The 19,117-nt window shown below is 38.8% G+C and overlaps 1 pseudogene across 1 annotated transcript in view; it reads left to right on the forward strand.

The window, feature by feature from the left end:
• The first annotated feature begins 2,135 nt into the window (after nucleotides 1-2,135).
• Nucleotides 2,136-19,117, forward strand: part of LOC144580754 (transcription initiation factor TFIID subunit 9-like) — a 34,514-nt pseudogene continuing 17,532 nt past the window's right edge. The window contains exon 1 of the transcript XR_013530885.1: nucleotides 2,136-16,333. The product of XR_013530885.1 is annotated as a transcription initiation factor TFIID subunit 9-like (transcript). The remainder of the gene's footprint in view (nucleotides 16,334-19,117) is intronic.

The following is a 19,117-nucleotide window of genomic DNA, read 5'->3' on the forward strand; positions in this document are numbered from 1 at the left end:
GTGGTGCAGTGTCTGCTCAGTGCAACCTCTGCCTCCTGCATTCAAGTGATTCTTGTGCCTCAGCCTCCTGAGCAGCTATAACTACGGGCATGTGCAACCACACCCAACTAATTTTTTTTTTTTTTTTTTTGGTATGTTTTGGTAGAGATGGGGTTTTGCCATGTTGACCAGGCTGGTCTAGAACTCCTGACCTCAAGTGATCCACCTGCCTTGGCCTCCCAAAATGCTGGGATTACAGGCAGCGCCATCACTCCTGGCCAGTTTTCTTAAATGCATTTGTTTCTTACATGAAGGTGTCATTCTCTACTGCACTTTAATTTTTTCTCTTAATAGTATGCCCTTGCAATCTATCAGTTTTTCTGTGTCTGTCTCTGTGTGGTGTTTTTTTTTTTTTTTTTTTTGAGTTGGAGTCTTGCACTGTCACCCAGGCTGGAGTGCAATGGTGTGATCTCTGCTCACTGCAACCTCCACCTCCCAGGTTCACTGATTCTCCTGCCTCAGCCTCCCAAGTAGCTGAGATCACAGGCACACACCACCACACCTGGCTAATTTTTTTTATTTTTAGCAGAGACAGCGTTTCACTATGTTGGCCAGACTGGTCTCAAATTCCTGACCTCATGATCCGCCCATCTTGGCCTCCCAAAATTCTGGGATTACAGGCGTGAGCAACCGTGCTGGCCTTTTTTTTTTTTTTTATAGTACGGCATTGTGTAGCTCGTACATAGTTTATTCAGCCATTTTCCTAGATATGGGCATTTAGGTTATTTCTAATGTTTGGCAATTAGATAATAATGATGCAGTGAATAACTTTCTTTTTGTTTTTTTTTGAAATGGAGTCTCCCTCTGTTGCCCAGGCTGGAGTGCAGTGGCATGATCACCCTGACCTCTGCCTCCCAGGTTCAAGTGATTCTTCTGCCTCAGCCTCCCAAGTAGCTGGGATTACAGGTGCATTCCACCATCCCCAGCTAATTTTTGTATTTTTAGTAGAGACAGTTTCGCTATGTTGGCCAGACTGGTCTCAAACACCTCACCTCGTGATCCGCCTGCCTCGGCCTTCCAAAGTGCTGGGATTACAGGTGTGAGCCACCGCACTTGGCACCAGTGAATAACTTTCTATATGTATTTTTGTATCATTAGAGGTATATCTTCAGGGTAGATTGCTAGGAATAGGACTGATGGGTCATATACTTACTATTTGAGTTCTTTAAAACATAGCAAAATCTGTTTTGAAGTATATTTGTTTTGTTCCCTTATTGAGGACATAGTTTTAACATATACACTTGTATGTCTGCATATCATTGATGATTTTTTAGACTGATTCTGGGACAGTATAGTATCTTAAAGGAATTTCAAAATTATTAAAGAATATTAACTGTTATATAATGATTATGCTCATTGTACTTAAAAATTGACTTTTAATTGATCATGCATATTTAAGAGCTTTCCATTCATTGAAATAGTTCCTAATGTGTGAAATGCAGGTGTCTTGTTTATTGTTATAGATTTCTCTCCTCCATAAGAAACAGGTTTTCTTTGTTTTTTTTGAGACGGAGTTTCGCTCTTGTTACCCAGGCTGGAGTGCAATGGTGCGATCTAGGCTCACTGCAACCTCCACCTACTGGGTTCAGGCAATTCTCCTGCCTCAGCCTCCCGAGTAGCTGGGACTACAGGCGTGTGCCACCATGCCCAGCTAATTTTTTTTGTATTTTTAGTAGAGATGGGGTTTCACCATGTTGACCAGGATGGTCTCGATCTCTTGACCTCATGATCCACCTGCCTCGGCCACCCAAAGTGCTGGGATTACAGGCTTGAGCCACCACGCCCAGCTGACTTCTACTTTAATCTTTACTATTTCCTTTCTTCTTCCTTGCTTAATCTTAGTTTGGTCTTCCTTTTATAGTTTTTAGAGGTGTTAAGTTATTGAGACTGCTGTCTTCTAATATAGATGTTTAAAGATGTAAGTTGACCTCTAGGCATTAACCCTTAGCTGCATCCAGTGATGTTTGATTTGTTTTAATTTTTCTTTAGTTAAAAATATTTTCTAATTTCTCTTGAGATGTCTTTTTTGACTCATGAGTTATTGTAATAAGTATTGTTTAATTTCCAAATATTAGTGATTTTCTCAAGTTTCCATTGGTTCCTACTTTAGTTTTATTGTGTCTGGAGTCTTTAGTTTTTAAAAATTCATTAAGATTTTAAAAGAATGGGTAGCATACATTCTCTTGTGTGCCCTTCAAAAGAATACATCTTCTGTTGTTTTGTGGAGTGTTCTGTTGAGGTATGTCAAGGTCATTGATACTGTCTTCTGTATTCTTGCTGATTTTTTGTCTACTTGGGTTATCATTATTGAAAGTGGGATATAGAGGCCTCCCACTATTATTATTAAACTGTTTTATCTTTCAAGTTTTGTTAGTTGTGTTTCATGTATTTTTTTCTCTGTTGTTAGATGCACATATGTCTGTCGTTGTATCTTCTAATTAATTGAGGCTTTCATTATTACAAAATGTCTTTTTTATCTCTAGCAACATTTTAATCTTAAAGCCTATGTCTGTTTTGTCTGATATGATTATGACTCCTCAACCTGGGTTACAGTTATGGTTACGTGGTCTTTTTTCATCCTTTCTGATTTTGAATTTTAGCATTTATATCTTGTAGGCAGCATGCGGTTGAATTTTGGTTTTTTAAAAAATCTATTTTGCCAGCCTATCTTTTTATTGAAATCGTGTTAATTCATATCATTATTGATATGGCTTATTTACATACCAATGGCTCTTGCCATTTTGTTAGTTTTTTATACGTCATGTCTTTTTTGTTCCTCTGCTCCTCCTTGGTTACTTTGCTGTGTCAAGTAAATCTTTTAGAATAAACTTTGAATTCCTTTACCAAAAAAAACCTATTTTTTTTTTTAAAACCCACGAATTTATTTCTTACATTTGTGGAAACTCAGAAGTCTGAGATCAAGGTTAGCAGCCTATTTGGTTCCTGCTGATGGCTCTCTTCCTGGCCTGCAGATGGCCTCCTGTGTCCTCATATAGTAGAAGAGAGCTTTACTCTGTTTCCTGAGTTATTTGGTAGTGATTGCTCTAGAGTTTATAGGATACATTTTAACATCATAATCTACTTCAGTATAATACTAACTTAATTTCAGTAGACTTTGCTTTAGCATAGCTCTAGTCTCTCTTTTTTCCTTTGTCCTATTATTTTAACGTATTTTATAACAATACAGGTTTGATATTTGTAACGATACAGGTTTATTATTTTTCCATGCAATTATCTTTTAAGTAAGAGAAGAAAATTAAAAAATTTTTTTTCTGTCTTTTATATTTGACTATATAATTCCTTTTACCAGTGCTTTAATTTTTTTATGTGGATTCAAGTTACCATCTGGTCATGTTTCCTTTCAGCCTGAGTACTTGTTTTAGCGTATCTTGTAAAAAAAATTTTGATGGCAACAAATTCTCTTTGTCTGTCTGTGAAGATCTTTATTTTTGTCTTCTTTTCTGATGGATACTTTTACTGGATTTAGAATTCTTGTTTGGCAGTAGATGATGTTACACCACTTAATTCTTGCCTTCATTGTTTCTTTTGAGAAGTCAGCTGCTGGTCTTTCTGGGGTTCCCCTGTGCATAGTAAGTCCATTTTTCTCTTGCTGCTTTCAAGATTTTGATGTGTATTGGTGTGGATATCATAATGTTTATCCTACTTGGATTTCGTTGCGATACTTGGATATGCAGATTTATACTTCTTAGAAAATTTGGACTTAACAGACAGACTTCAAAGCAGCCAATAAAAATATCTTCAAAGAACAAAAGAAAAGCATGTTTAATCAAAGCATGAAAACAATGACTAATCAGAGAACACTTAATAAAGAGATCAAAATTTTAAAAGAAATGGAAATTCTGGAGTTGAAAAGTAACTAAAGTGAAAATTTCAAAACTTCTATGACTTTTCAAAAGATACCAAAAGTTGTACGGCTTTCCCTCTTCTGAGATTGCATTATGCATATGTTGATATTCATTGTATCCCACAGGTTTCATACTCGGTTTATTTCTCATTCTTATTTCTGTTCTGCAGATTGTATAATTTGTATTGATGAATCTTTGAGTTCACTGATTCTTCCTTCTGCATTTGAGTCTGCTCTTGAGTCCCTCTAGTGAAATTTTCACTTTAGTTACTTTTCAACTCCAGAATTTCCATTTCTTTTAAAATTTTGATCTCTTTATTAAGTGTTCTCTGATTAGTCATTGTTTTCATGCTTTGATTAAACATGCTTTTCTTTTGTTCTTTGAAGATATTTTTATTGGCTGCTTTGAAGTCTGTCTGTTAAGTCCAATATTTGAGAACCTCTGGAAATAGCTTCTGTTTATACTATTTTTTTTTGTACTAGATAAGCCATATTTTCCTGTTTAAAACTGGACATTTTAAATAATACATTTGTAACAGCTTTTGATTCTGATACCTTCCTGCCTGGCGTTATTGTTCCTTTTTGTTTGTTTATGACTTGGCCTTGATGAATTATGTTTTTCTCTACAGCATGTGGCCTCTGATGTCTCTCCTTAGTTAAGTCTGGCCACTTGTGGGTCACTTTGAATCAATATATCTTTGTGATTAGCTAGCAGTTGGTCAGAGATTATACTTAAACATCGTGGTTCATTAGGACTTTGTCAAAGTCTCTGTTTTGTTTGGGGAACACGCTGAAAATTTATGTAATTTACAAGTCTTCCCTGGGGATGTGCATATAGTTAGAGCCTTTTGTGGTCTCTCCTCAGCATGTTAATACCCTAATATATACCCATTACCTTTCAAAATGTAAGCTTATCAAGGACCATGATTGTCTCACTTCCTGATTGTTTCTGTTAAATTTCCAGGCAGAATTTTTTTTCCTGCTGGTCTCTTGTTTGGCCCAACTAGTATTTCAGCTTCAGGTCATCTGTGATATGGGCCTTTCCTGTGTTTGACACTGAAATTGCTATTTTTGACAAAGCCCCTAGGTATTGGATTTTTCCACATTGTTTCAAATTGAGTCAGCCACGTACAGTATAAATGCTTCTGGTTTTGCAAGTTGTCCTACCCTGTTAGCACTATTGCTCTGAAGGAGCCGGAGTGAGGGAGGGTGGTCACAATGCCACATACTCTCATCATTTTTACCCAACTTTATTTCTTTTTCTTTTTTTTTGCACTTTCTGCCTCCTTTTTACACAACTTTCAGTAGTTTTCTTGAATAAACAGTTCTCCATTTGTTCTATATTTTGGTCAATACTCAGAAGGTTGGAAGTAGTTGTTTTTGATAATTTTGTCTCATTATTAAAAAGTCTTGTTTTTTTAAAGCACTTTTAGATTCACAGCAATATTGAACAGAAGGTAGAGATTTTCCCTTATATCCCATGCTCCCATACCTGCATAGCCTCCCCTATTATCAGCATCCCCACCAGAGGGATACATCTGTTACAATGGTTGAACATCCATTGCCACATCGTCACCCAAAGTTTATAGTTGGTACTAGGGTTCACTCTTGGTGGACATTCTGTTGCTTTGGACAAATACATAGGAACACATATTCAACATTATAGTATCATACTGAGTCTCCCTGTCCTATAAATCCACTATGCTGTGCCTGTTCATCCCTCCTTATGCCCCAGTACCTGATAATCACTGATTTTTAAAATCGTCTGTACAGTTTTGCATTTTCTGGGACGTCATGTAGTCGGAGTCATATAATGTTTAGCTTTTTAAGATTGGCTTCTTTCCCATTTGAGTTTCCTTAATGTCTTTCCATGGTTTGTTAGCTCTGAAATAATATCCCATTGTCTGGATATACCACAGTTTATCCATTCACCTACTGAAAGGGCATCTTGGTTGCTTTCAAGTTTTGGCAAGTACGAGTAAAGCTGCTATAAACATCAGTGTGCGGGTTTTGTGTGGACATAAGTTTTCTGCTCCTTTGGGTAAATACCAAGTGGTATGATTGACAGATCATATGGTAAGACTATGTTTTGTAAGAAACTGCCAAACTGTCTTCCAATATAGCTGTACTATTTTGCATTTCCACCAACAATGAATGAAAGTCCTGTTGCTCCACATTCTAGCCAGTATGTGGTGGTGTCACTGTTCTGGATTTTGCCCATTCTAATAGGTGTGTAGTGGTGACTCATTTTCGTTTTAATTAGCATTTACCTGGGAACACATGATATGGAGCATCTTTTCAGATGCCTTTTTGCCATCTGTATATCTTCTGGTAAGATGGCTGTAAAGGACTTTGGCTCCTTTTTCAGTCAGGTTGTTTTCTTACTGTGTTCGGTTTAAGAGTCTTGTATATTTTAGATAACAATCCTTTATCAGAAATGTCTTTTGCAGTATTTTCTCCCGCTCTGTGGTTTGTCTTTATATTCACTTGACAGTGTCTTTCACACAGCAGAAATTTTAATGAAGTCCAGGTTATGAGTTTATTCTTTCATGAATCATGCCTTTGCTGTCATATCTAAAAGGCTATTGCTAAATCCAAAGTCTTCTAGATTTTTCTCCTATATTCTAGAGTTTTGTAGTTTTGCATTTCATGTTTAGGTCTGTGACCGATTTTGAATTCGTTTTTGTGAAGTGTGTATGGGCTGGGTCTAGATTTGTTTTGCATATGATACCAGGTTGCTCCAGCACCATTGGTTGCAGACTCTCTGCTTCGTCGTATTGCCGTTCCTCCTTTGTCAAAGGTCAGTTGACTGTATTTATGTAGCTCTATTTCTGAACTGTTTCATTTCATCGACCTATTTCTCTCTTATTGTTATAGCTTTTTAGTAAGACTTGAAGTCTGAAAATGTCAGTTAACTTTGTTCTTCTCCCAATTGTGTTGGGTATTTGGGATCTTTGACCTCGCCATATAAACTTTAGAGTCAGTTTATTGATATCTACAAAATAATTTGCTGGGATTATCAGTGAGATTGCATTGAATCTCTAGATCAAGTTGGAAAGAACTGACATCTTGACAGTGTTGAATATTTCTATCTATGAACATGGAATACCTCTCCATTGATTTAGTTCTTTAATTTCTTTTGTCAGTTTTGTATATAAAGTTTTGTACATAATTTATTAAATCTATACCTAAGTATTTAATTTTGGGGTTGCTAATATAGATGGTATTGTATTTATAATTTCAGATTCCACTGTTCACTGCTGCTGGTGTATAAGGAAGTGATTGACCATTGTAACCTTGCTATAATCACTTATTAGTTCCAGGAGGCTTTCTTTTTTTTTTTTTTTTCCAATTTTCTCCAAAGATGATTGTCCTATGAACAAAGACAGTTTGGCTTTCTCCTTCCAAATGTGTATACCTTTTATCTCTTTTTCTGCATTGTCAAGGACTTGCAGTATGATGTTGAAAAGGAGAGGTGAGGGGATATTCTTGCCTTGTTCCTGATCTTAGTGGGAAGGCTTCAAGTTTCTCATCATTAAATATCATATTAGCATGGGTTTTTTTGTAGATTTTTAAAAATTAAATTGATTAACTTCTTTCTATTTCTAGTTTACTGCAAGTTTTTATTATAAACAGGTGTTGGATTTGGTCAAACGCTTTTTGTTGATGTGATCATGTGATTTTTCTTCTTTAGCTTGTTGATGTGATAGAGTGATTTTTAAATGTTGAACTAGCCTCGCATACCTACGATAAATCCCACTTGGTCATGGTATATAATCCTTTTCACACATTGTTGGATTCAGTTTGCTAATATTTTACAGAGTTTTGCATCTATGATTATTAGCAATATTTGTCTGTAGTTTCTTGTAATATCTTTGCCTGATTTTGATATCATGGTAATGCTGAACTCATGGAATTAGGGAGTAATTCTCTGTGCTTTAGGAGCATTCTGTGATGACATAGGGGTCCAGTAATTAGGGAGTCATTCCCTGTGCTTCTGTCATCTGAAAGAGATTGGAGAAAATTGGTATTTTTTTCCTCAGATGTTTTATAGAATTCATAAGTGTATCCATCTGGGCCTGTACTTTCTTTTTGGAAAGTTATTTATTTAATAGAGATAATCTTATTCTGATTGCCTGTTTCTTCTTGTATGAGTTTTGGTAGATTGTGCCCTTCAGGGAATTGGTCCATTTTATCTAGGTTACCAAATTTGTGTGCATAGTTGTGTGCATAGTATGTTTTGGTTATCCTTTTAATCTCCCTGGAATTGATCTGTAGTGACAGTCTCTTTTTCCATTTCTGAAATTAGCATTTTGTGTCCTCTTTCCTTTTTCTTCATTAGCTTGTCTTATTGATTTTATTTATCTAAGAACCAGCTTTTGGCTTGGTTGATTTTCTCTGCTGATTTTATGTTTTTGATTTCATTGATTCTGCTTTAAATTTTCATTCTTTTCTTCTCTTTACTTAGGAATTAGTTTGCTCTCCTTTTTCTGTTTGTATAAGGTGAAAACTTCGGTGATTGGTTTTGGATCTCTTCTGTTCTAATGTGTGCATCCAATGTTAGAACATTTTCTCTAAGCACTTTCAGTGCATCCCACAAATTTTGATAAGCTGTATTTTTTATTTTTGTTCAAAATATTTTAAAAATTCTTTTGAGATTTTTTTCTTTGTTCCATGTGTTATTTACAAGTGTGTTGTTTAATATCCAAGTATTTTGGAGATTTTCCAGCTATCTTTGTTATTGATTTCTAGTTTAATTCAATTGTGGTAAGAGAGCAGACACTGCATAATTACTATTTTAAATTTGTTAAGGTGTGTTTTATCACCCCAAATGTGACTTATCTTGGTTAATGTTCCATATTAACTTGAAAAAAATATGTTTTCTACTGTTATTGAATGAAGTAGTCTGTAGCTGACTATTACATCAAGTTGGTAGATGGTGTTATTGGGTTCAGCTGTGTCCTTAACTGATTTTTTGACTGCTAGATCTGCCCATTTCTGATAGATGAGTATTGACGTCTTCAGGTGTAATAGTGAGTTCATCTATTTCTCTTTCCGGTTCTGTCAGTTTTTTTTCTCATGTAGTTTGATACTTTGTTGTTAGGTGCATACACATTCAAGATTGCTGTGTCTTCTTGGAAAACTAACCCCTATGTAATCACAGAATGTTCCTCTTTTTTCCTGATAACTTTCCTTAATCTGAAGTCTGCTCTATCTGAAGTGAATATAATGACTCTCACTTTCTTTTGATTGATGGAGTATCTTTCTCCATCCATTCACTTTAAATTTATGTGTGTCTTCAAGATTTTTGTAGACAGTGTATAGTTGGGTCTTATTTTTTGATCCATTCTGACAATTTGTCTTTTAATTGGTACCTTTAGACCCCTGGCATTTAAAATGATTATTGATATTGTTGGATTAATATCTACCATGTTTTTACTGTTTTCTATTTGTTGCTCTTGTTCTTTTTTCTCATTTTTGTCTTCCACTCTTTTTCTGCTCTCTGGGTTTTTTTGTTTGTTTTTCTTTTCTTTTCTCTTACTGATCCCTTGCCTGGGTAAATACCCTTTTTGATTTTAATTAAACATTTTTTTATGACTCCGTTTTCTCTAATTAGTATGTCAGTTATACTTTTCAAAAGCATCTTTTTAGTGGCTGCCCTTGAGTTTGGAACATCTACAGCCTATCCAATTCCACTTTGAAATGATACTATACTGTTTCCTGAGTAATGCAAATGCCTCATCATAATCCTTATTCCTCTCTGCTGTTCCTTGTATCATTGCTGTCATTCATTTAACTAACACATCAGTATACATTAGCATGGATATGTACATAAGTAAACAAAATCATATGCATTGTTGGTACTATTATTTTGAACAAATTATCTGTTAAATAGGTAAGAATAAGAAACTAAGTTTCTATTTTACGTTTACCTCTTCTTTCTCTTATGCTCTTTATGAAGATCTGAATTTCTGAAATATATAATTTTCTTTTTCTCTTTTTTTTTTTGAGATGGAGTTTTGCTCTTGTTACCCAGGCTGGAGTGCAATGGCGCGATCTCGGCTCACCTCAACCTCCGCCTCCTGGGTTCAGGCAATTCTCCTGCCTCAGCCTCCTGAGTAGCTGGGATTACAGGCACACGCCACCATGCCCAGCTAATTTTTTGTATTTTTAGTAGAGGCGGGGTTTCACTATGTTGACCAGGATGGTCTCGATCTCTTGACCTCATGATCCACCCGCCTTGACCTCCCAAAGTGCTGAGCCACCGTGAGCCACTGTGCCTGGCCCTAATTTTCCTTTTCTCTAAAGAACTTCTTTAACACTTCTGGAGTGCAGTGCTGGAATTCATGGCAGTCTGAATTCCTGAACTTCAGTGATCCTCCCACCTTGTCCTCCCAAAATGCTGGGATTTCGGGTATAAGCCACTGCACCTGGCCTCTGTCCTTTACTTTTGAAGGCTATTTCTCAAGGTTTGGAATTCTAGGTTGAGAGTTCTTTTCTCTTGAGGCTTTAAGTATTTGACTCCACTCTTCTTACGTGCATGATTTCTAACAAGTTGGGTATAATTCTCTCTTTTGCTTCTCTATAGAAAATGTGTTTTTTCCCTCTGGTTTCTTTCAGGATTTTTTTCTTTGTGGATTCCTGTAGTTTGATAACGATGATGGCTAGGTGGAACATTTATCCTGCTCAGTGTTCTCTGAGCTTCCTGGATCTGTAGTTGGTGTCTCGTAATAATTTGGGGAAATTCTTAGTTGTTATGGTTTCTACTATTTCTTCTGTTCCTTTTTTCTTCTTATGCTGACTTTCCCATTTTGCCGAAGCTTTCCCCTTTGTAGATATTCTGTTCTGCAGTTTTTAGCCTTTTTTTTCCCGTTTGCTTTTCAGTTGGGAGGTTTCTGTTGAGATATCTTCAAGCTCAGAGATTCCTGGCTTTATTTAGTGTACTCTTGAGCACATCTAAACATTCTTCATTTCTCCTGCAGGGTTTTTGAGCTCTAGCATTTCTTTCTGGTACTTTTTAGGCTTTCCATCACTCTGCTTACATTGCCCACTTGTGTTTGCATCCATCTACTTTATGCATTAGAGCCCTTAGTCATAGTTGTTTTAAATTCCTGGTCTGATAATGCCAACATCCTTGCTGTATCTCTGTCTTGTTCTAATGCTTGCTCTCTCTCTCAAACAACGTTTTCACCTTTCAGTATGCCTGGTGATTTTTCCTTCACAGCTGTGCACAGTGTCCTGAGTAGGAGGAATGGCTATATACATAGGTCCTTGGTAATGTGGATTTCTCTAGAGTTCTATAGCCCTGTGATCAGGTCTTAATCTTTTCGTGAGCCTGTACCTCTACACTGTGAACTTCGCGTGTGCTTCCCATTACCCCCACCAGCCTTACCGGAGACACGATGACTAAAGGGAGCTGGTATTGGTTATTTCCCTTCTCCCACATGGAAGGCCTGCTTGAGGTTGATTATTTCCCCTCCCCTAGGTCAGTTCGGCCCTAAAAAAACCCTAGCAGGATGTCTTCCGGTTTAGTTTCTCCTGCGGGCAAACCTTGTGAAAAAGAGCAGAGTATTTTGGCATGTTTTTAAATGGTTCCTTTTCCTTTACCCTTGCTGGAAACACAAGGGGTTACTTCTCTGATACTTGCTTTGAGAACCTGGTAGAACTCCTGAAGGCACAACTCATAGAAGTATGTGTGCAGAGGAATGACAATCCCTCCGGAGTTTTCAACTCAGACTTGTTCACACTGTGTAGTTAGTTAATTACAGTTCAGGTTTCCCTTCCCTGGCGCTGTTTTCCACAGAGGCCTCCATCTGAGGGTCTCTGCTCCAGTTACTTGTGCTTCTCTGCCTTTGCCTGGCGGTCTCTCCAGTTTCAGGGGCCATCATCGTTTGCCCTGTGACCTTGCTGCTCTTACGCATCTAAGAATTGATTTTTCATTTTGTTTACGTATTTACTTACTAGGATGCAGTGACAACGTCTAAGCTGCTTGTATGCCAGACCAGAAGCCAGTAGTCCAACTTTATCTTTGCTTTTTAAGGAAAGTATTTACAAAAGTCCTCAGTTTGTTGTTCCTCTCTGAAACTTTTTCTCCAGGTGTTTAAAAATCTTCAGTGTCTACTTATGAATTTACCATGTTGAGTGCTCTTCATTGCTTTCTGTACCTTGACGTGTTCACCCGGCTTTTTTCCCTCTAGCCTGTAGAACTTGTTTTAACAATGTTTTAAGTGGTCCTCCCTGTAGTGCCAAGGGGAAGCAAGGTGTTCAGAACCGTCGCGGCGAGGACCATGTAGCTTCTGGACATCCTGCCCACTGGTACACCAGGGGGTTGGAAAAACCGCACTAGGCAAAGAACTTGCGTCAAAATCGGACTGAAATACATGAATGTGGGTGATTTAGCTTGAGAAGTCTGATAATCGGATATCAGGGGAGTCTGGCAAGACGGCTTCTTCCAAGAACATGCCGAAAGATGCCCAGATGATGGCACAAATCCTGAAGGATATGGGGATTACAGAATATGAGCCAAGAGTTATAAATCGGATGTTGGAGTGTGCCTTCCGATATGTGAGCACAATTCTAGATGATGCGAACATTTATTCAAGCCATGCTAAGAAAGCTACCGTTGACGTAGATGATGTGTGATTGGCAATCCAGTGCTGTGCTTACCAGTCTTTTACCTCTCCTCCCCCAAGAGATTTTTTTATTAGATATCGCAAGGCAAAGAAATCGACCCACTTTGCCATTGATCGAACGATATTCAGGACCTAGGTTGCCAGCTGATTGATACTGCTTAACAGTGCCAAACGATAGGCTGAAATCTTTACAGAAAAAGGCATCACCTTCCGCGGGAAGAATAACAGTCCCGGGGTTAAGTGTGGGTTCAGTTGTTAGCAGACCAAGTACTCCCACTCTCGGCTCACCAATCCCACAGACCATGTCTGTTTCAACTAAGTAGGGACTCCCATGTCCCTCACAGGGCAAAGGTTTACAGTGCAGATGCCCACTTCGCAGCCTCCAGCTGTAAAAGCTTCAATGCCTGGAACCTCCGCAGTTCATAATGTTCTGATTAATCCATCATTACTCGAGTCCAAAAACATTCTTATTACCACTAAGATGGCGTCATCACAAAGTACTGCCAATGAATCATCAAATGCATTGAAAAGAAAACGTGAAGATGATGACGATGATGATGGTGACTATGAAAACTTGTAATCTAGCCTTGCTGCATGTAACATATATACTTGGTCTTGGATTCATTGTACTGACATTCAACATGCATGCTGGATGTTTTCAAGTTGTGTTTTAGAAAACTTTTAGAAAATTTTTCATTTTGTTTACGTATTTACTTACTAGGATGTAGTCATGACGTCTAAGCTGCTTGTGTGCCAGACCAGAAGCCAGTAGTCCAACTTTATCTTTGCTTTGCTAATATTTAGGAGTAAACGCAATTACCGTACTTTTAACTGAAATGAAGGTTTTTCATCAGCCTTAAAAATGTAAGAAGTTGTCATTCATTAATTTGAAAAGAAAAGTTTTAAATGTTGGTCTGCTAGATCAAGATCTTTCAACTTTTCTCTGAAAAAGTATTATTTTACTTTTGTAACTGAAAGATATTTTTGTCGGGTATAGAATCCCAGGTTGATAGGTTATTTTCTTTCCTTCCTTCCTTCTCTTTCTTTTCTTTCTTTCTTTCTCTTTCTTTCTTTTTCTCTCTTCTTTCTTTCTTCCCTTCTTTCTCTCTCTCTCTCCTTTTCTTCCTTTCTCCCTTCCTCCCTCCCTCACCCCCTTCCTTCCTGCCTTCCCTCCCTCCCTTCCTCCCCCACTTCCTTCCTTCCTTCCCTCTCTCTTTTCTCTCTTTCAAGATGCAGTCTCACTCTCGCTCGAGCTGGAATGCAACAGCACCAATCATAGTTCTCTGCAACCTTGAACCCTTGGGCTCAAGCAATCTTCCTGCCTCAGTCTCCCGAGTACCTGGGACTACAGGCACATGTCACTAGGGCCAGCTAATTTTTAAATTTTATGTAAGGATAGGGTCTCACAGTGTTGCCTAGGCTGGTCTCAAACACCTGGGCTAAAGTGTTCCATCCTCCTGTCCTAGCCTCCCAAAATGCTGGGATTATAGGCATGAACCCCACCATGCCTGACCTACTTGTCTTCTCTAGCACTTTGAAGATGTTTTTCCATGCCTTTGCACTTCATGGTGCTGTCTTACCTTTTATTAGTCTTATTTTCATTCCACTGTAGGTGGTATGCTTTTCCCTCTAGCGCTGTAATTATAATGTGCGTACGTATATTCTTCGTGTTTAGTCTTCTCAGGATCTGTTGAGCATCTTGGATCTGTAGATTTAGAGTTTTCATCAAATGTGGAAATATTTTGGTCATATTTCTTCCAAGTTTGCTTGGGTCCCAATATCTGTTTCTCCTGTTTCTGGCATACCAATTACATTTATATTATATAGCATTTATTTATTTATGAGACTGAATCTTGCTCTGTTGCCCAGGCTGGATTGCAGTGGTGCGATCTTGGCTCAACGCAACCTCCACCCCTAGGGTTCTAGTGATTCTCCTGCCTCAGCCGCCTGAGTAGCTTGAATTAAGGTGCCTGCCACCACACCCAGCTAATTTTTTTTCTATTTTTAGTAGAGACAGGGTTTTACCATGTTGGCCAGGCTGGTCTCAACCTCCTGACCTCAGGTGATCTACCTGCCTCAGCCTCCCAAAGTTCTGGGGTTACAGGCATGAGCCACCATCCCCAGCCTATTATATAGCTTTTATTGTCCCATAAGGTCACTGAGGCTTAGTTCATTTTTGTTCAGTCCTTTTTCTTTTTTTTCATTATGGCTAGTTTTTATTGATATATCTTAAAGTTCACTAAATTTGTATTTTAATTGTTTTTTGCAACATCTGATTTGCTCTTGCTCACATCCAGTAAATTTTTTGTTTCAGATATTATATTTGAATATGCCTGGAGGAATATACCTGTATACCTCTAGGATTTCCATTTTTTAAAAAATAAACAATTTTCCTTTCTCTATTTTCTTAATGATTTTCTTTAAACTTCTAAGCTTATTTATAATAACTGCATTAAAGTCCTCATCTGCTCATTCTGTCATTTCTGTCATTTTCGTGTCTATTCCTCCTGAGAAGCTTTTTCTCCTGGTTGTGGGTCACAATTTGGATCTTATTTTCATGTTTAGTAATTTTTAATTTGATGCCAGGATTTTTGTTAATATTTTTATTTTGGAATAAACCTAGATTTACAGAAAAGTTTAAAGATAGTGCAGAGTCCTCAGACATTCCTCACCCAATTTTATTGTCCATTAATGTGAACACATGACATTACCAACGTACATTTGTCAGAACTAAGACATTAGCACAATGCCATAGTATTTACTGAAGTACAGATTTTATTGAAATGTTACTAGTTTTTCTTCCAGTGCTCTTTTTCTTTTCCAGGATTCATTCCAAGATATCCGTTGTATTTAGTGATCGGGTCTTGTTAGTCTCATCCTCTCTGTGACAATTTCTCAATTTCTTGTTTTTCATGAGCTTTATGCTTTGGAAGAGTATCGGCCTGTGGGTATTATATAAATATCCCTCATTTTGAGTCCAGTGTTTTCTTATAATTAGCCTGAATTTGTGAGTTTTCGAGAGGATACCATAGATGTGAGGTGTTTTTAGCCTGAATTGGTGAGTTTTCAAGAAAATACCGTAGACGTGAGGTGTTTTTCTCTGCACATCACATCACTGTGTTGATCTTGATTATTTTGCTGAGTTGGTCCCTGCTCAGTTTCTCCACTATAAGATCAGTCTTATTTTGCTTGGATTCCTTCTCTCTGTTCTGCGGTCCAACAAACATCTCAAGAGAAAGGGTGATTATAGGACTCACCTCATTTACTTTAGGAATCTTATTTAGTCTTATATTTCTTGGTCGTAGTGTCTGAAAACACTTGTTTTCAGTTTTCTAGCTGTTTATGGCAGAAGAGCAAGTTCTGTGGCCCTAAATCCTTCAAGACTAAAGTCAGAAGTCCTTGGCAGTTTCTCTCCATGTTGAGTTCCTTGCTTGGAGATTTTCAGTTAATTTCATAGCTTGCAGTTCCTCCGATCTTGACCCACGTGAAGGCCAGCCCACAGCTAGCATTCCCAGGGGAGATGTGATACGGTTTGGTTCTGGGTCGCCACCCACATCTCATCTTGAATTGTACTCCCATAATTCCTGTGTGTTGTGGGAGGGACCTGGTGGGAGATAATTTAAATCAAGAGGCCAGTTTCTCCCACATTGTTCCCATGGTAGTAAGTCTCGCGAAATCTGATGGGTTTATCAGGGTTTCCACTTTAGCTGCTTCCTCATTTTCTCTTGCTGCCACGTGTAAGAAGTGCCTTTCACCTCCTGCCGTGGTTCTGAGGCCCTCTCAGCCGTGTGGAACTGTAAGTCCAGCTAAATCTCTTTCTTTTCAGCCTCAGGTATGTCTTTATCAGCGGCGTGAAAACAGACTAATATAAGACGTTACCCTTACCTAGAGCTCAGGCAGATAAGAACAAGTTTCCTTGCTGTGGTTGGTGTTTCTGATAGTGGGAACATTTCTTCTAGTCCGGCTTTTCACTCTGGCAGTCTGGCAGCCTTTCCTGGGTCTGGTCTTCATGTATGATCTTAGTTCTGCTGTCTTGGTCGAGCTCAAGGACTTGCCTCCTAAATCCTTATGCTTTTAAAACATAAATTTCTTAGTTAGGCCCCCGGACAGCTCCAACTTGATGTGAGTGATTTCAGCTTTTTCTTTTTTCTATTCTTTTTTAGTCACTGCCGATTTTTATTACTGCCATGTGAGTGAGGCTCTGTATTTGAGAAGATATTTATTATATTTGATCCAGCATTTATAGCAGGAGAGCTGGTGGAGGACACTGCCTGTCGTGTTCTTGGTCTACTGTTCTGCTTTATAATGGCTTAAAATGGCCGGGCATGGTGGCTCATGCCTGTAATCCCAGCACTTTGGGAGGCCAAGGCGGGTGGGTCACAAGGTCAAGAGATCGAGACCATCCTGGCCAACATGGTGAAACTAAAAAAATACAAAAAATTAACTGGGAGTGGTGACACACACCTGTAGTCCCAGCTACTTGGGAGGCTGAGGCAGGAGAATTGCTTGAACCTGGGAGGCAGAGGTTGCAGTGAGCCGAGATAGCACCACTGCACTCCAGTCTGGCACCTGGTGACACAGCAAAACTCTGTCTCAAAAAAACATAAGAAGGCCTAAAACAGAACACTTAAGATCAGCTTCAGATTGTCTCATTGAAACTTTAATATAAAAAAAGAAAGCTGTAATCTGAAATTACAATTTATTTATTTATTTTTCCAGACGGAGTCTCACTCTGTTGCCCATGCTGAAGTGCAATGGTGCAATCTCGGCTCACTGCCGACCCCTGCCTCCCGGTTTCAAGTGATTCTCCTGCCTCCTAAGTACCTGGGATTACAGATGCGCACCATCATGCCTGGCTAATTTTTGTATTTTTAGTAGAGATGGGGTTTCACCATATTGGTCAGGCTGGTCTTGAACTCCTGACCTTAGGTGATCCACCCGCCTTGGCCTCCCGGATTGCTGGGATTACAGGTGAGAGCCACTACACCTGGCCTTAAGTTATAACTGAAACTGTGTAAGATACTGTGCTAAGGTAATACATTGCCTTCAAGTAACTGATCGTCACTGGGAAGGTAGGTTAAGTGTTTAGGTCAAAGGAAAATCCCAGACGTGCTCTGGGAGCTGTGCACCGAGAGTTTGGACTTGGGCGTGTCTTCTTTGAGGTAAGAAAATTGGCAGCTGCTTCATGTCAGGGAGGTACCCTAGGTAGGATTAAGGTTCAAGTGGATTTCTGGAAAATGTTCTAGTACTGGGGACAGGGATGATGAAACTTAGAACCTACACAGGGGTTTGATAAATTTATGTGTTCGAGTAGTAAGAACTCGGAGTCTATTATCAGTAAAATATATTTTTGGAGATTACAGATATTTTCTTAGGTTCCAAGATTTTCTTGGTCGTGTCCGTTTGGGATCTTGGAAGCTAAACTGAGGGTAGGAGTGGGCTGTCAGTGATTTGCTGGTGAATCTTATTTGCAAAGAGGCAATGGTTCAGTCTGATAAGAATTACAATGAAGACAATGTTGTGCCTTAGGGCAGACTTTGCTATTCTAAGATACAGAGCCGTGTCTGGGTTAGATCCACCTGTAGTTACAAAGGCGTAAGTTTAATGTTTTAGCCTTACTGGAAATCTTTCAAGAAGCACTTGTTAGGAGCTAATTGAGGTGCAGCCAAAGAGCAGCACTCAGAACCTCTTCAGAAAAGTGAAGTTTGCAAATACTTGCTTGAAACTCAAATGTGCTTAAGAGCACGGAGCCCGACTGTGACCTGTGCAGGCTTTCCACACGACCAGGACTCAGACCTGTGTGTGTGTTCTGGGCTGGTGTTGCACACTCCCAATCTGGTCCCTGTGGGTCCCTTAATAAGAGACTCATTGTAGGAAAAGCTCTGTCCATATTGGAACTGTGCGAAAGTCTCTGAAGAATTAGGAACATTTTCTGGAAATCTGATCTTTTTGAAAAGTAAGGAGCTAAGTTTCCAATAACAACGAAAAGGAAGAAAACCCAGCCATTGTACTGCCATTGTACGTGGATTTAAAATGGAAATATTTTTGGAAAATGACATTTTATGTTGCAATGGAGTCAACTGATGGGGGCTTAAGACAGAGGATTCCCTGATGTTTAGTATCAGATTGACTAGGGACATTCTCGTATGCCAGCCAATCTCAGGAACGTGGGAGGATTTGAGGGCTCCATAGGGCTGAGTGTGGACTGCCGCCCATGGGAAGAGCTGAGGGTTTCCCTGTAATTCTTATTCATACTCTTCATCTTGGTGATTGTTAGGCTGGCTTCGGGGCTGTTTGTCCATTTTCATCTGTTTCCTCTTGAACTGAAAAGGCTCTCTCAACTTTGAAATGTACTGACCAGGACACACTAGTCAATTGTGGAGCCTGAATCTGTGGTAGCTGAAGAATACAACTGGTAGATTTCAGTGGGCATAGCCTTCCCTACGGTGGGAGCCATGGAGCCCATCAGTCAGTCGACACCTTTCCAGTAACCTGGGCGTGGTTCATTACCACGTGGCATTCTCTCGCTTTGGAAATCAAAAAACGGCAGATTTCTGTGTCCTAATAGTGGCAAATGCAG

Source organism: Callithrix jacchus, chromosome 22 (assembly GCF_049354715.1).
Source record: "Callithrix jacchus isolate 240 chromosome 22, calJac240_pri, whole genome shotgun sequence".
In the NCBI taxonomy this organism is placed as follows: domain Eukaryota; kingdom Metazoa; phylum Chordata; class Mammalia; order Primates; family Cebidae; genus Callithrix; species Callithrix jacchus.